Source organism: Athene noctua, chromosome 1 (genome assembly GCF_965140245.1).
Source record: "Athene noctua chromosome 1, bAthNoc1.hap1.1, whole genome shotgun sequence".
Lineage (NCBI taxonomy): Eukaryota > Metazoa > Chordata > Aves > Strigiformes > Strigidae > Athene > Athene noctua.
In genome coordinates this window covers 137,257,023-137,270,649 of record NC_134037.1, presented here as the reverse complement: position 1 = coordinate 137,270,649, position 13,627 = coordinate 137,257,023, and the positions used below count along the sequence as shown (strand labels likewise).

At 41.2% G+C, this 13,627-nt stretch overlaps 1 protein-coding gene across 5 annotated transcripts in view; it reads right to left on the bottom strand.

Moving 5' to 3' along the window:
- The window catches only part of ZBTB20 (zinc finger and BTB domain containing 20), a 460,828-nt gene that overhangs the window by 161,341 nt on the left and 285,860 nt on the right, over positions 1-13,627 (bottom strand). For all 5 annotated transcript variants that reach the window (XM_074897465.1, XM_074897470.1, XM_074897463.1 and 2 more), the window contains one exon: positions 4,886-4,986. The gene's annotated coding sequence lies outside the window, so the exon portion shown is untranslated. The remainder of the gene's footprint in view (positions 1-4,885; positions 4,987-13,627) is intronic.

Below are 13,627 nucleotides of genomic sequence, written 5' to 3'. Positions count from 1 at the left end.
CGGCGCTTTGTGGGCTGTGAGATCACCCTGACAAACTGTGATAATGTTGGCAATCTCCGAATGGGTGTTCATTTGCAATCTTACTACAGAGGAATTGCTACATTTCCAAATTTGAGGGCTTGACATAATCTGTCTCCACAAAGCTATCAGGGTCTGTCATAAGGCTGTCTGTGACCCAGGGATTTTATGGGGTTAATATCATCCTAAGCAGTGGAATTGCCTGGAGTATGACTTTATCTATTTGCTTTCTTTCTCTTTATTTAAAACACCCCTTATTTGTATAGTTATTTTTTCAAGTGCAAACAGCACCTAGTAATAACATTTGAGTCAGGTAGAGGAGATGGCTCCTCCAAATCATGACCAGCTTCTTACAGTTCATGCCAAACCCTCTGCTCCCCTCATCGCACTTAGTGACTGAGAAACAATGCAAATGTCAGGTCAACCTACAAAGCTATTGCCATCATCTCTTCCCTTCCGTATGCTCCCAGTACTGGCAGTCTCTGGGCTGCAGTCCACAGGATATCCACAATTATGGCCCAGATTGAGGGAGGGGTAGAAAAACGATGGTACTCTGCCAAGTATGTCAGAACCTGAACTTGATCCATTTTAAAATTGAAGCTGGGGACTGTGGGACAGTGCCGTGTTCTCTGTAATCCATGTAAAGAAAGCAAAATAACATCATCTCAAAAAAAAAAAAAAAAAAGTCAGAGTTAGTGCAGACCTAACATAAATAACTATTTTATATTTGTCTCTGAACCTTATCTTTAACTAAAGAAATATGCTGTCTTGACGCAGAAGGAAGATTTTTAAAATGCCATAAGACTGTTAAGCACCTCAAGGAAAAGTGAGACAGAGTCAGGCTTCATCATATTTATGAGGGCCACAAAACTGCTAGTGGAGTCATTTAATTTTGAAATTACTTAGGACTCCTTTAGAAAAGCCGGGAACACAGGATGGAAATAGAAAACTAAAAAAAGTGCATCCAGTGTTTCAAAATAAGTTCCCTGCACAACACCCTTTCCCTGCTACCATCCCCTTAGGCAAATTTACCAGCTCGGCAGTCCCTCAGAGTTAACAAAAGATCCTACCCAAATCCTGCTCAGGGTGTGGGTGAGCCGCTGGGACCTGGCCACGGTTGGGTCAAAATCCTGTGCCAGAGCACAGGCGCTCCACGTCAGCGCAGCACTCGAGCACAGGCTTAACTTTAAGCACCGGCTTGGATATTCTGCTGAACTAAGGCTGGGATGTTTTGCTATATTTAGTAGGTTTGCACAAAAGAAGTTCCCTTCCTTGGATTATTCCATCTCATAAAAACAAAAATCTTTAAAGATACACCATACTTTGCTTTATCCCCACGTAAGCTATTTTCTGCATTTCATTCTCTGTGGAAAAGGAAATTCAGTGCCACTATCCGACCTCAGGACTACCTAGCTGCAATGCTACTGGAAAATTTTTGAATCCAAATAAATTCCAAACTTGTATTTTGGACCAAAATTACAGAAAACTAACTCCTGCTCTTGTTAGTAAAATACCTACTGCTTTTACCAGTAGCAGCAATTACCCCTCATGTCTCTTCAGTCCTTCAGAAAAGCATGTGTAGCCTTGGAAGCCCAAGATAAATGTTTTAATGTGTGCATTATCTTACTGAAGTCAGTAGGCTGTGTGGATATTAAAAAAAAAAAAAAAAAAAGGCTGTACGAAGAAACAGTATAAAGATCTGTGGGCTTCAAAAGGTTAAACAGCTTCACTAATACAAACACTGCAGACGGGACAGTCCTGAACACAGCAATGAAACCAGTATGAGCTTTTCCTTTTCTCAAGGGTTGATGTCTTTATTTTACAGTAAGCTAAGTACTGGTGAGTAGACTTGCATACTAGATATTATTTGACTCCTTTATACATAAATTTATTTTTAAAGAAGAAAAAGTCAAAGGAAAGAGCCCTACCTCTCAGCTAGTGCCACTTCAGAAGCGTTTTGCTAACCACAGTTGAATTTTTCTCCTTTTTAATTTATATTTTTTAGTGTTTTTAATACTGACAGTAAGCCACTATGCACCCAAAATTTTCTAAAAAATAAACAAACTATCACTGGTAGATCACTGTTTATAGAGGGAAAGAACAAAGAAACATATTAAATTTACCATAAATAAGGAGTTTCATACCATGACAGCAACTTTTAATGTACTTCATTTGTCATATAAATTACGTCCTTGGGGATCTCCCATAAAATTAATTAGGTCAGAGAGAGAAGGAAAACAAATCGAAAACTTCTCAAAACTCCAGCAAGGAGTTTTAAACACAGCAGTAGCAACAATCTCACTGTAAAGTTCTCCCCTCCTCTTCTATTTTTCTTTCCAGGTGAGCAAGATCATCGTCAGATTGAGAATCATCTTGGCCCAGCACGATCAAGGAAATCATATAGGTTCAAGTACACAACATTTCTGAAATTGAAAATTTTGCAAGCAGCTCTGTCCTTCCAAACTACAAAGTCCCTGGAAGAATTCTGAAACATAATTTAGTAAAGACATTCATTGTGTCTATGTGGCTCTTAAGCACAAAGCTACAATTGCAAAATCTGGGCATGATACATTCATCACACAACACTGTAAAGCAAAGAGGAAGGAGGAGGGCAGAAGAAAACAGTAAGAATTTTTGACAAATTTTAATACTGGCCAAACTCATCCTCAAATCAAAACTATGAAGCTTTGCCCATTCATTAGCTTCTCCAGAGTTTAGGCAAAAAAGGAATTTGCTTGTGTACTTTTCCTGTACCACTCTGGCTTCGTTTTGTGCAAGAAAAAAGATGTAGCTTTTTTCACTCTTCTCAACATAGCTCACTGAATTGGAAGTGGTGATACACATGCACAAAATCCAACACACTTTCGGATCCCACTTGGAACACAGATCAAATTTTGCTCTTCCTGATACCTGTGCCACCTTCCAGTGTAGACTTGAGTAACAAGGGCAGAACAGGACAACGACAAAATGCTGGGGAGTAACTGAGTTGACGGCGCTTGATCATTAACAACATTAACAGACTGCACTAATGAATAACTCCACAGTACAAATTTCATCTGGATCATGTGAGGGCATGAGCTCACATTTCTGCCAGCCCTTATATGTGTTAATGTTAGCAGCGGGGAACAAAAGATATCAGAGAAGGCATGAAGCTTGCTGGTAAAAGTCAACACATCAAAATATATTTTAAAAACTGCATCAGAAGAATGAATTTATAATGGATCCGTGCTTTGCGTTTTGAGGTGACAGAGTTCTCGATCTGGTAGAAAGTTCCCAAAGCTCAATTTACTACATTGTCAAAATATAGCCTGAGGGGACAATCTGACTTACAGCATCTTTATGACTGGTGATGAAAGAACCTCGCTTGGCTTTTAGATCCCAAGTTTGGCTCAAGATAGTGCAGTAGAGAACAGAACATCTTTTATTTTATGCTGGGAGTTCACAGTGTTCCTCTTCAGCACAGAATTAGGTTTTACTGTATAGAATTCTCACACACAGCTCGCTGATGGGTTAGAATTCACACCTTCAGATTTTGGGGATATACTTCACACCCTTCATTGTTACTGCTACTAAAGATACAGATTACAGTGTCCTCATGTCATTGTAGCATCTGTAATGGAAATCTTTAGAAAATTCAGGAAAAAACTGTGTCTTTTACCAGGCCACAGCATGTCTTATTCAGCTGTGGAAAGGCTTTAGAGTGCAGTAACCACATTAATTGGACATTATATGAACAGCCAAGTATAGCTCAGTTACTGTGCAGCTTTTACTGTTCCTTGTCATGTTGTTTCAAATCACATTTTGTGTTTTAACCAGTTGTATATACATATGAAAGCACTGCACAACACTGGACAATGCTACAGATCCACAGGAAATAATTGTTTCACAAACATGAAGCAATCTGCACAAATATAAATAGCGTGGCCCAAATCTGTTCTAAATTATGCTTATGCAAATCCACGGAAGTCAACTAGTACCACTGACAGAACAGCACAGATAAGAGCCTGCAGAAGTATAAAATATGGCTCTATTGTACAGCTATCCACAGGCCAAAGCCTGCCAGCCTGCCATCACTTACATTCTCCTACTTTCCCAGCATGGTTTTACAGGAAATAAGAAAAACAAGAGTATCTGGGATTTCTAGTTCTCTCATGCGCTGGAGGACACATGTCCAAGAACATATGGACTTAAATGTGTCAGCATCCGACATCACTCTTATTTCAAGAACGTTATTAATTTTTGTGGGTGGAGTCCAAAATTTTAATGCCATATTAGCACAGAGTGGCTGTTTCTGTAGTGCAGATGTCACGGGGAACATATGTGTGGCAGTCCAAGGATAGCATTTTAACTCAATTTCAAGTGATTTCCTGAATTGTAATACTCTCAAAAGAATGACTATTGATGCTACTAGCAGGGTATTTCACAATTTTTGTCTTCACAGTTTCATCCAGCCACCTCAGTTGTGACCTCCAGGATATTATGCTATTGCAGGTCTGGACATTCCACACACAACTGTTTCAACAAATCTCATTTAGCTCTACAATGCACAGCGTGTGACTTCAGAATTGCTGTTTTCAACGCTGAACCAAGTTATATGAGTGATGTATGCTACTCCAGGCAAAAAGCAAGACTAAGATCAGAAAACTCTTTGCCCCAATCCAAATCTTCTCAAACAAATTAGCCTCTTTACCAAACTCGCAGGTGCAGACAAATACTGTGGGTATGAGCCATGCAACCATTCCAACTGGATACAGTGAGAAACGTATTGCCAAGGGCTTTTCGGCTGTGAATCAACAGGTGGTTTGGCACCGAGATTGCTACCTGTTTGTGGTTTTCATCTTTGGTTTCAAGACAGAAAACAAGATACCTTTCAAAGCTGCATCTCAAGCTGGCTGTATGGAGAGCAAGGTTTCATTCCAACCAAATCTCTCTCTCTCTTGCAAAGTTGAGGAAAACTGCCAACCACTGCTGCTCTTGCCATCAACACGCAACATAGATGTTAGGAAAAGGCAAAGTAAGGGGAGAGAAGAAAAAGGAAAAGAAAAATATAAGTTTTATATAAACAACAAACCGTACATAATGACTACATCTGAGGACAACAAAATAAAAAAGTACTGGCTTTAGTATAAAGAAACAAATAAACAAAACCTTGGAACAGCTTAATCTAAGAGGTTTTTTTGGATACAGAGGATTTTTGGTTAAATTTAGTTCCAAGAGATACAATACTTTGAAAACATACGATAAACTTAAAGGGACAACATTAAAGAAACAACCCCCTCATAGCATCAAAATGAATTACACCATTACTCAGAGAGCAGCCTAAGCCCCTTCAACAAACACCCTGCAAAGCACCCAAAGCACTTACAACATATGTTCTTGCCTGCAAATAGCCCAGGGTACAAGAGGTGGGGTTCGTGGTTTTTTGTTTTTAAAGCTTTCTGCATGGCCCTAACTCTGCCTTTGTTGAAGGTAGTGTTAACACACACTGAATGCAGTGGGAACCAAATATGGATAACTGCATACTTTGAAAAATCACACCCAATATGTTCAACTGATGCCATCGTTCTCTGAGGACAAGTGCAGGCTATGGAATACTACAAATAATAGAACAGTAGTCTAAAGTAAGTTTCTCAGAACCATGGAAGCATATTTCGATACTTTTTTCACACATAATTGGGAATGTGCATCTTGAAAATAGTAGTCAAGTGTAGGTAAAGCCTGTCTAGAGATCCTTACTGTGACAGAAGTCTCAATGACTTCTCATAAAATAAGAGTTCTTCAAAGCAATTCTCAGCAACCATTAAGAGAACAACCAGTGAAACTACACTTTTTGGATTAAAGTAAGAAAATGAAAGTCAGTGCCTCTCCACAGACGTAGACGTAATGAGAATGACTTCAATACATCTTCTAGGAATCAAAATGGGTCCACATTCACCGGTGCCTAGAAAAATGGAATCCTAATGCTTAGTGAGAAACTTAGTTTTGCCCCAGTAACTATAAAACCATTTCAGGGAGTTGTATGTACTAATTTACCTGCAGAAGACAAGAACTGCATGATTAAATTCTATTAAATCATCTATACTAATAAAGATTGAACTGAAGAGAAAATGCACCTGCCTTATCAGGAAGGTATAATCATCTGGGGGGAAAAGGGCTCCCAAAATGTTGGAATAAAAAAAAAACCAGCCAAGTGGGTCTTTTTTCCCCAGGAGAAGATGTTTCCACAAAAATTCACCTCTCGGATAACCAAAATGGAAAATTTCCATCAACTAGCTAGAAAAAAGGGGGGGGGGGGGGGGAAGTAAAGAGCCTTCCAGTACGAGCAGTTGGGAAATACTTGTTTTGACTTTTCTTGAGTCAAACAGTTATTCCTGAAGAAAATTTTCATGTCAAGAAAAAGCGTTTCCACTGAAAAAACATTCCAATGGAAAATGCCTGGCCATGGCTACAAAGAATAGGACCACTGGCCTCAGCCAGGGGAAGGTGAATGCCAAGGTCAGTGGACTGGCTCTGCCACAGTCCTCTTGCACAAGCACAGGCAAGGCCCTTCCCTTTCCCGTGATGTTGTTTCTCCTCCAGCCTTTCTGCCTATGGAGACCATCCCCTCTTCAGGGCAGGAATTGTCTCTCAGTGCATGTTGAATGCAGCCTCTGGAACACATGTGTTTAATGACTTTCAGCACTGCAGTAACAACAGTGTTTTTCCCTCCTACAGCAGCTAGTTCCCAATACCGAGCTGAAGAGAAAAACGCAACCTATGGCTGCAACACACTGCTAATCAAACACTATTGTATACCATGGGGATGTGGAGGGGGGGAAGGTCTTTTCATCGTAGAACTAATCAGAGTTTATACACACAAAATCAGACAACTCTAGTCCAGTCTTGTGATCTGTGTTCCAAGCTGCCAGAAATAAGACAGGAAAGAAGCAGGGGGGTGGGGGGGGTGGGGGGTGGTATCTCCTGTGTTCGTAATGAAAGAAGAGAGATGACTGGACTAAGAGCTGATGAGGTTACAAGGCAACAGCAGTGCCATGAGTTGTTTGGGCTTAAAGCCAGATGTCTTGTATTTCCTTTGATTGTTTCTAAATAATTAATGGTATTAATTTAATCATGTGACCCACTCCCCACCCCCTTTTAGCATTTGGCTCTGTGTACTAACACTAAATATAAAGGAGAAAAATGGGGATGTCTATAGCATACTGAATATTGATGCTGTGTATTTGGACTGCAACAACAGCTGATACTCCTAGCCATAAGACTATATATCTACAGCACTTGCACAGTGTTTGCATGAAGTAGATCAAGTACTAGCCTTCATACTCCATCCATAAACCAGCTCAACTATGGCATATGGACACTGCATGTTTGAAGTAGTAAAAGAGAGGGTACAGCTCTCTCTCCGCCCACACTAAGATGAACCTGCCACTACTATTTCACGTAACATTTTCTGGCAAGCTCCCAGTTTTCAGTCATGCTGGTTTGCTTGAAAGAAACACTCAGATGAAACTCTGCTTGTCTTGCTTTTCGAACAAACAAAATAATCACGCATCTTGAGCTAATGGTCCAAAGCTTAATGAAGATCATAGAAAAGAGGCTACCCGTGATGTGAGCATTCCCTTCTGACTTACCCACATAAGCCACTGCTGTTGGCAAAAGGAAATGGATTATGAGGATAATAAGTAACCCTGAGCTCCGGTCTAGACAAACCTTTGCTGGGTACAGTAGCAGTAAGCACACAAAGAAAATAGCAATCACCAGAGGTAAAAATTGCCCTTCTCCACAATTTTCTACACCAGGGCACTGGCAGCAACAGCAGGAGGACCTGCATTCCTGCACCTCTCTTGTTGGGGCTGCAAATCTCACAGGCACCAAGTAATCTCATGGGAATATTCTGAGCATTAGGGCTGAGTACTAGGACTGCCGAAATGGAACAGCAGAAATCCTGAACAAATGAAGACTAATGAAGCCAGTTCCCTACTCCCTACATGCATATGGACTCAGTAAAAATGTCTGCCTATCATACTACAGCGTACTCTCAGCTCCCATAGTCAAGCTTCCAGTCCCACCCATCTTACCTACCTTTTCATCCTACCACATTTCCACTTATCTTGAATTCTGTGGCATCAGGTAGTATTAAATGGGGTACCTGGGAGGTTATGGAAGGGAGAAAGTCTGACAGCTTGGAACAGAACCTTGCTTTGTCCAGCAATGCCCCAGACTTCTGGAGGTAACAACAAAGTCATATGAGGCCTTCACAGGTGTCAAAAGAAATTTCCAAAAATGTGCACAAAGTTAACCTCATCAGAGTACCTGTTGGGAGTCGGAGAGGGCTTGGTCAAGTCTCATTTCTTACATTTTAGCCATGGCCCCCTGTTCGGTTGTCATTCTGCAGCTAGACTATCGGGTCAAGACTGGCATTAGTGCATTCTACAGTTACAATTCTTCAGTCAAGGGAAGTGAATGCTGAAGAGTTCTCCGCTAGAAAGCCTGGTCCTAATCTTCAAGGACTCAAAAGTCAAGGCCTAGCAATCCTATAAGGCATCTTTCTCCATCACTATCTCACCAAGCCAGTTGGGTTCATAGAAAAAAGTCCATTTCATTACAGAAAGATCACATGGGACGTACGCCCGAGCCTTTCAACTGGGACTGGGGCAGAGCCAAAACCAGCACTGGTCCTGCTCACTGGCAGAGAACTTCACCTGGAGGGAGCACCATGACTGCCAAATGGCAGACTGTGGCTCTGCAGAGCAAGTGGCAGAGTGCTACGGGGCTCTTCTGCAAGGAAGGAGCAGAATGAATACCACATTGACTGTGCTGGGAAGAAAACATCTCACCCTGTTCTACAAGTGCTTCTCTAACAAGTTTATAAGGTTGATTAACATCATGGGTTCACTCACGGACGTATGTAAATGGAGAAAACACTAAACAATAGCAGGTAAAACAAGAAGAGGAAGAGTAACATGCAGACAAACTTAAAGTGACTCCTTCAGTCCCTACCAGGTACCTACCAAGAGCAGCAACACCTACACGAGCAAGAAGCACATCAGGAATACCCAATGCCAGATACCCCCCCTTGGGGGATTTTCACAGAAAATGCACATTGTGCATTTGAACTGGAACAAGAAGAAAGTGCTTCAAGATAAGAATGATCATACAGAAATGAGTAAATTGTTCGTAAGGTAGAAACACTGGAAATGAGACAATACAGCTGAACAGTGGTTGAGTTGCAGCATTTCACGAGCAGCCCCTGTACTTATCTGCTTGTTTTTCAGGATTTTGGGTGGGTGGTGGTAGAATGAGAAGACGACATTTTTCCTATGGCGACAAGGATCTCTGAAAGTGTCTGCATGTCAGACTTTGCTGAGAATGTATCTTTTGTTCCTTCTGCTTTATTTCCCTTTAATGATAGCTTTGCGGTGAATCCCATTTGTTGGTTGCTCAAATAAATGCAAATTTTATCTTGTAAGCAATACCAATATCCTCCAAAACAATACTACAACTGAAAATAAAAATGTTCAGAGCTAAAAGCCACCGGGTCTTCCCCAGTGCCCTCATCTCCCCAGTGCACTGGGCTGCTTGCTATTATTATATACAGAGTACCAGGCAGGGTACTTGGTATTATAAATATGTACTGTATTGAAATATATAGACCAAGTCCCCAGGGCTCAACATTCTAATTAATTGTGCAAATAACTGATTTATTTGGGTAGCTGACCAAACTGAGAACACAGAAAGGAAGAAAAAAAAAAAAAAAAGAAAAAAAATAATCTAGGTGTTTAACAAAAATGGGCTAGTTTTTTGTTTGTGTTTGATATATTTCAATTAAAATTGACTCTGTTTCAAAACAAAACCAGAAACCTTGTTTAGAAATATCAAAACAAAACCTTTTGGCTTTCCAAAACATTTCTTTTAAATATTTTCTCAGTTTATTTTTTTTTCCACAGTTTTGGCTAATCCGTAACTGAGGCGAGCAGTTTTCAGCAAATAAAATATTTAACTCAACAGCTTTACCCAGATCTAAATCTAAGGGCTGAACTGTGAGTCGACCAGCTCTTGACTTAATGAAAGGGAAGCTGGGGATGTGTATTCTCTTCTTGGTTCAGCCCCTGTCTTTGTGTCCAAGGTGAGTTATTATTTCACTTCTTTATGGTTGTCTCTCTGTCCACACTTTGTCTCTGCCGTCTCTGAGCTCACTGGGGTTAGATACACCTCCTACAGCGTGTCTGTACAGTGCCTAACACAATAGATTGCTCATCTCAACTGGGGCCTATATGATTTACTATAATATAAATAACTGCTCAACTGCAGTCAAATCTCTTTTTAATGCCAATAATTTCTCTTGCATATATTTAGTGGCCCATCATGGGATCATCAGCTTCTTTTTTAATTAATTACTTATTAATAGAGGTAAAATATGAATGGATGACAAGTGTAGATTTTTCCTGCTTCATCACTTTCAGTGCTCAAAGAAAGCATCTCGTTTACAGCTACCAGGAACCAACAGGGACATGTACTGAATGACGTCTGAAACCCAAGATCCCCTCAGCACTTTTGTAACCCCATTATTTGGGGACAAATCTTCTCGTCCCTCCAGGGAAGGAAAGACAGCTGGATTGAAAGAGTTAGTGGAAAGCCTCTTGGGCAACCTCCAACTTCTTTGAGCAGGGCTTTAGGCACCCAACTGTCACCGGTATGAATGGGAAATGCAAGTTTAATGTCTGCACAGAGGTGGAAACAGCCTGTGAGGCTGAAGGGAAGGTCTGCCTGTCCCTGCTTTGAAGACCCTTTGCATCACGCAAGGCCAACCTGGTTAATCAAAAGACAACTTTAGAGCTCGTTAGAAAATAAATAACCCAGAAATAGAAGTGAATGCAACATTTCGAACTCTTCAACTTCGACGCGCAGCACTCGGGGCTGGGGGTGGGGAAGTTTCTCAGAGCACACACGGCTGTCACTGACAATAAAATCAGTCACGTTTTTAAAACACTGGGGACAGAGTTGCAAATGTGCCCCATTATGTCTTGAGATGTACTCCCTGGGTACAAAAGGTGCGTGGGTTACGGTAAGTTCGTGTGTTGCTTTGTGCTGCCTTTTATGATCTCAGCAAAGTACAGACTGAGAAAGAGCAACTGTAGAGTATACGGGGTGATTGTTCCTCCTGTACGGGCCTGATCCTGGGTGCCCCAGGTAACCTGGAGTCCCACCTCAGCTTTAACCCCACGCTATTTTTCTCCATCCTTGGGGCCACTGCTCAGCTGTAGGAGGCACCACCGGCATTTCACAGCCCCTGTGGCTGCGCCTCACCCCCAGCCTCCTGAGAGGGGACTTCTAGAGGCCTATGGACCACACCAGCCACTGCCAAGGCCATCATGCTCTGCCCAAGGGCAGCATTTGCAGTCGGCCATACCCCTCCTCGTACAAGTGCCCCCATGCCATGCCGAAGGAGCAATTATTAAAATAATAAGCAATAATTAAAAAAAAATCCTCATCCCCGTCGACTGCTTGTACTTATTGGCCATTGCTGCCATCTAGCCAGATGCATCTCCAATATTCACAGAAACCTTTTAGCCTGTTTATTTTCCCTGTGCTGCTTGGTGTGAAGCAGGGATAAATGCATCCATTGTTACTCACTGACTCTGCGGAGACATTTGTAAACTTTTCCTTTTTTTTCCAACAGGTGACAAAATACTGTATAACTGCAGGTGCTCTGGAGACACAAACAGGAAAATGGAGACCAGATGCAGCTGTAGTTGGAGTAAGGGATAAGTCAAGATAAAGGCAGTGCATAAGAAAGTGCTAAAAAGAGCAAAGAAATGTTTGAGAAGGGGTAGTTGGCTATTTTACTATTTTACCTTACTCTTGCAAGGTAGCTCCAGCAGAATAATTTTGTCTATTTTGTTATCATGCCAAATTTTTGCAGGTGTTACTAGGGGAAGGTTGGAAGTTTATTGGAAAAAAAAAAGTTTCTGGATGTTACTGGAAAAGGATTAAGAAGTTGCTGACTCAAGCTAGCACTGAGGGATGTGGTGGAGGTCACAGCTGAGGGGCAATGGTTGGTGTTAATAGACTTGTGAAGTAGGAATGATAAGAAAATGGTTTCAAAGAGCTTCTGAGTTCAGATTTAATCTTCTAAGAATCTGTTCCCAAAATTCAGTCAGGAAAATATTCCTAATGGAGGGGTCTCTCTGCACCCATCCCTTCATCTTCTTTTGGTGTCTATAGCATGAAATAGGATGAAAAAAAGAATATTCTAAGGAGATTTAGAAATGGAAACATTCAGACAGAATTTCATGGCCTGCTTTCTGCCTACTGCTCAGCTCTAAAAAGCCAATCTAAACTTCCAGACACTGTGGCCACTCACTCCTCCAGACGACCTGGTTTCAGAGCCATAGATCCAGCAACACAATAAGTAAGAGGCGAAGCACAATGGGTAAAGAGAAAATAAACATGACTATATGATAAAAGACAGATTACTCTCTGGCCATAACATTTCAAACAAATAAAAGGAGGGACACACGACAGCAATAAACATCTGTGATTACAAATTTCTTTTACTGTACTTCCTATTCCACCACTGAAAAGAAAAAGTTGTATTTTGCTTCCCTGAATTTTTTTCCACTGAAAAGGGAGGTTTCATGGGTAATCTAGAGCAATATTCAGCTGTGAATCCAATTTATGCAGTGGGACAGGATTAAAAAAGGAACAGAAGGTCTGGATTCTGAACTTGCTCTAACAGTTTTGATTTGAATACAGCCCAAGTCTTGAAATGGCTTGTTTTCCACTTCTGGTTTGGAGCTGGTTGAAATATTGCCACAGTAGCACTTCCTGTAAAATTTTTGTCCAAGATTCTCATTATTTGGAACTAAACTCTAAAGATTTTGGCACCATGAAATCAAAACAAAACTCTGTTCCTGACTTAACTGGCCCAGGAGCCAACCCAAGCTTAATCTGGTTCTGGGTCCAAATCCAGCTTCAGCCCGTTTCCATTGTTATATAGATTATGCCATAATACCAATCTCTAGCCTCAGGATTTATGATGCCTCCTTGCTGGATGCATATTTGTGTGTACATACATAAATCACATCAGATAAAGAAAGAAGACATGCCAGAATACAGGAGGGGAGGGAAAAGGAGAGATACCTACCAAGCAGTTTGTCTCTAAAGTGTTGCCAGTTGTGAAAGGACTTGACGTGCTAATATCCGCTCATTCAGACTCTTACAGACATGCTAAGAGCGTGACGGCTGGCAGGCAGTGCATTTAAGTGCTGTTACTGAGGCCCCCAAATATTGACAGAGTGCCAGACTCTGAGAAACTATTGATGTATGCAGCCGGCCGCTGCTCCAGACACCTCTCAGACAGAGTCTTTAAATGTCACAGATTAATGAATTTTCATGAAACAGAGAATGAGAGGAAGAATTAAAAAAAAAAAAAAAAGTATCCCACAGCACCAACATGAAAGCATCTTTTATCCCTACACAACATTCTGCCCTCAAGCCTCAAGTTCCCTAATAGATTACAACAGATCATAAGTCAGCAGGAGATACGGGGTGGAGGAGGTTAGACCCTCTAGATCATGCAGAGCATCCTCAAGCAAAGCCAGTATGCAAG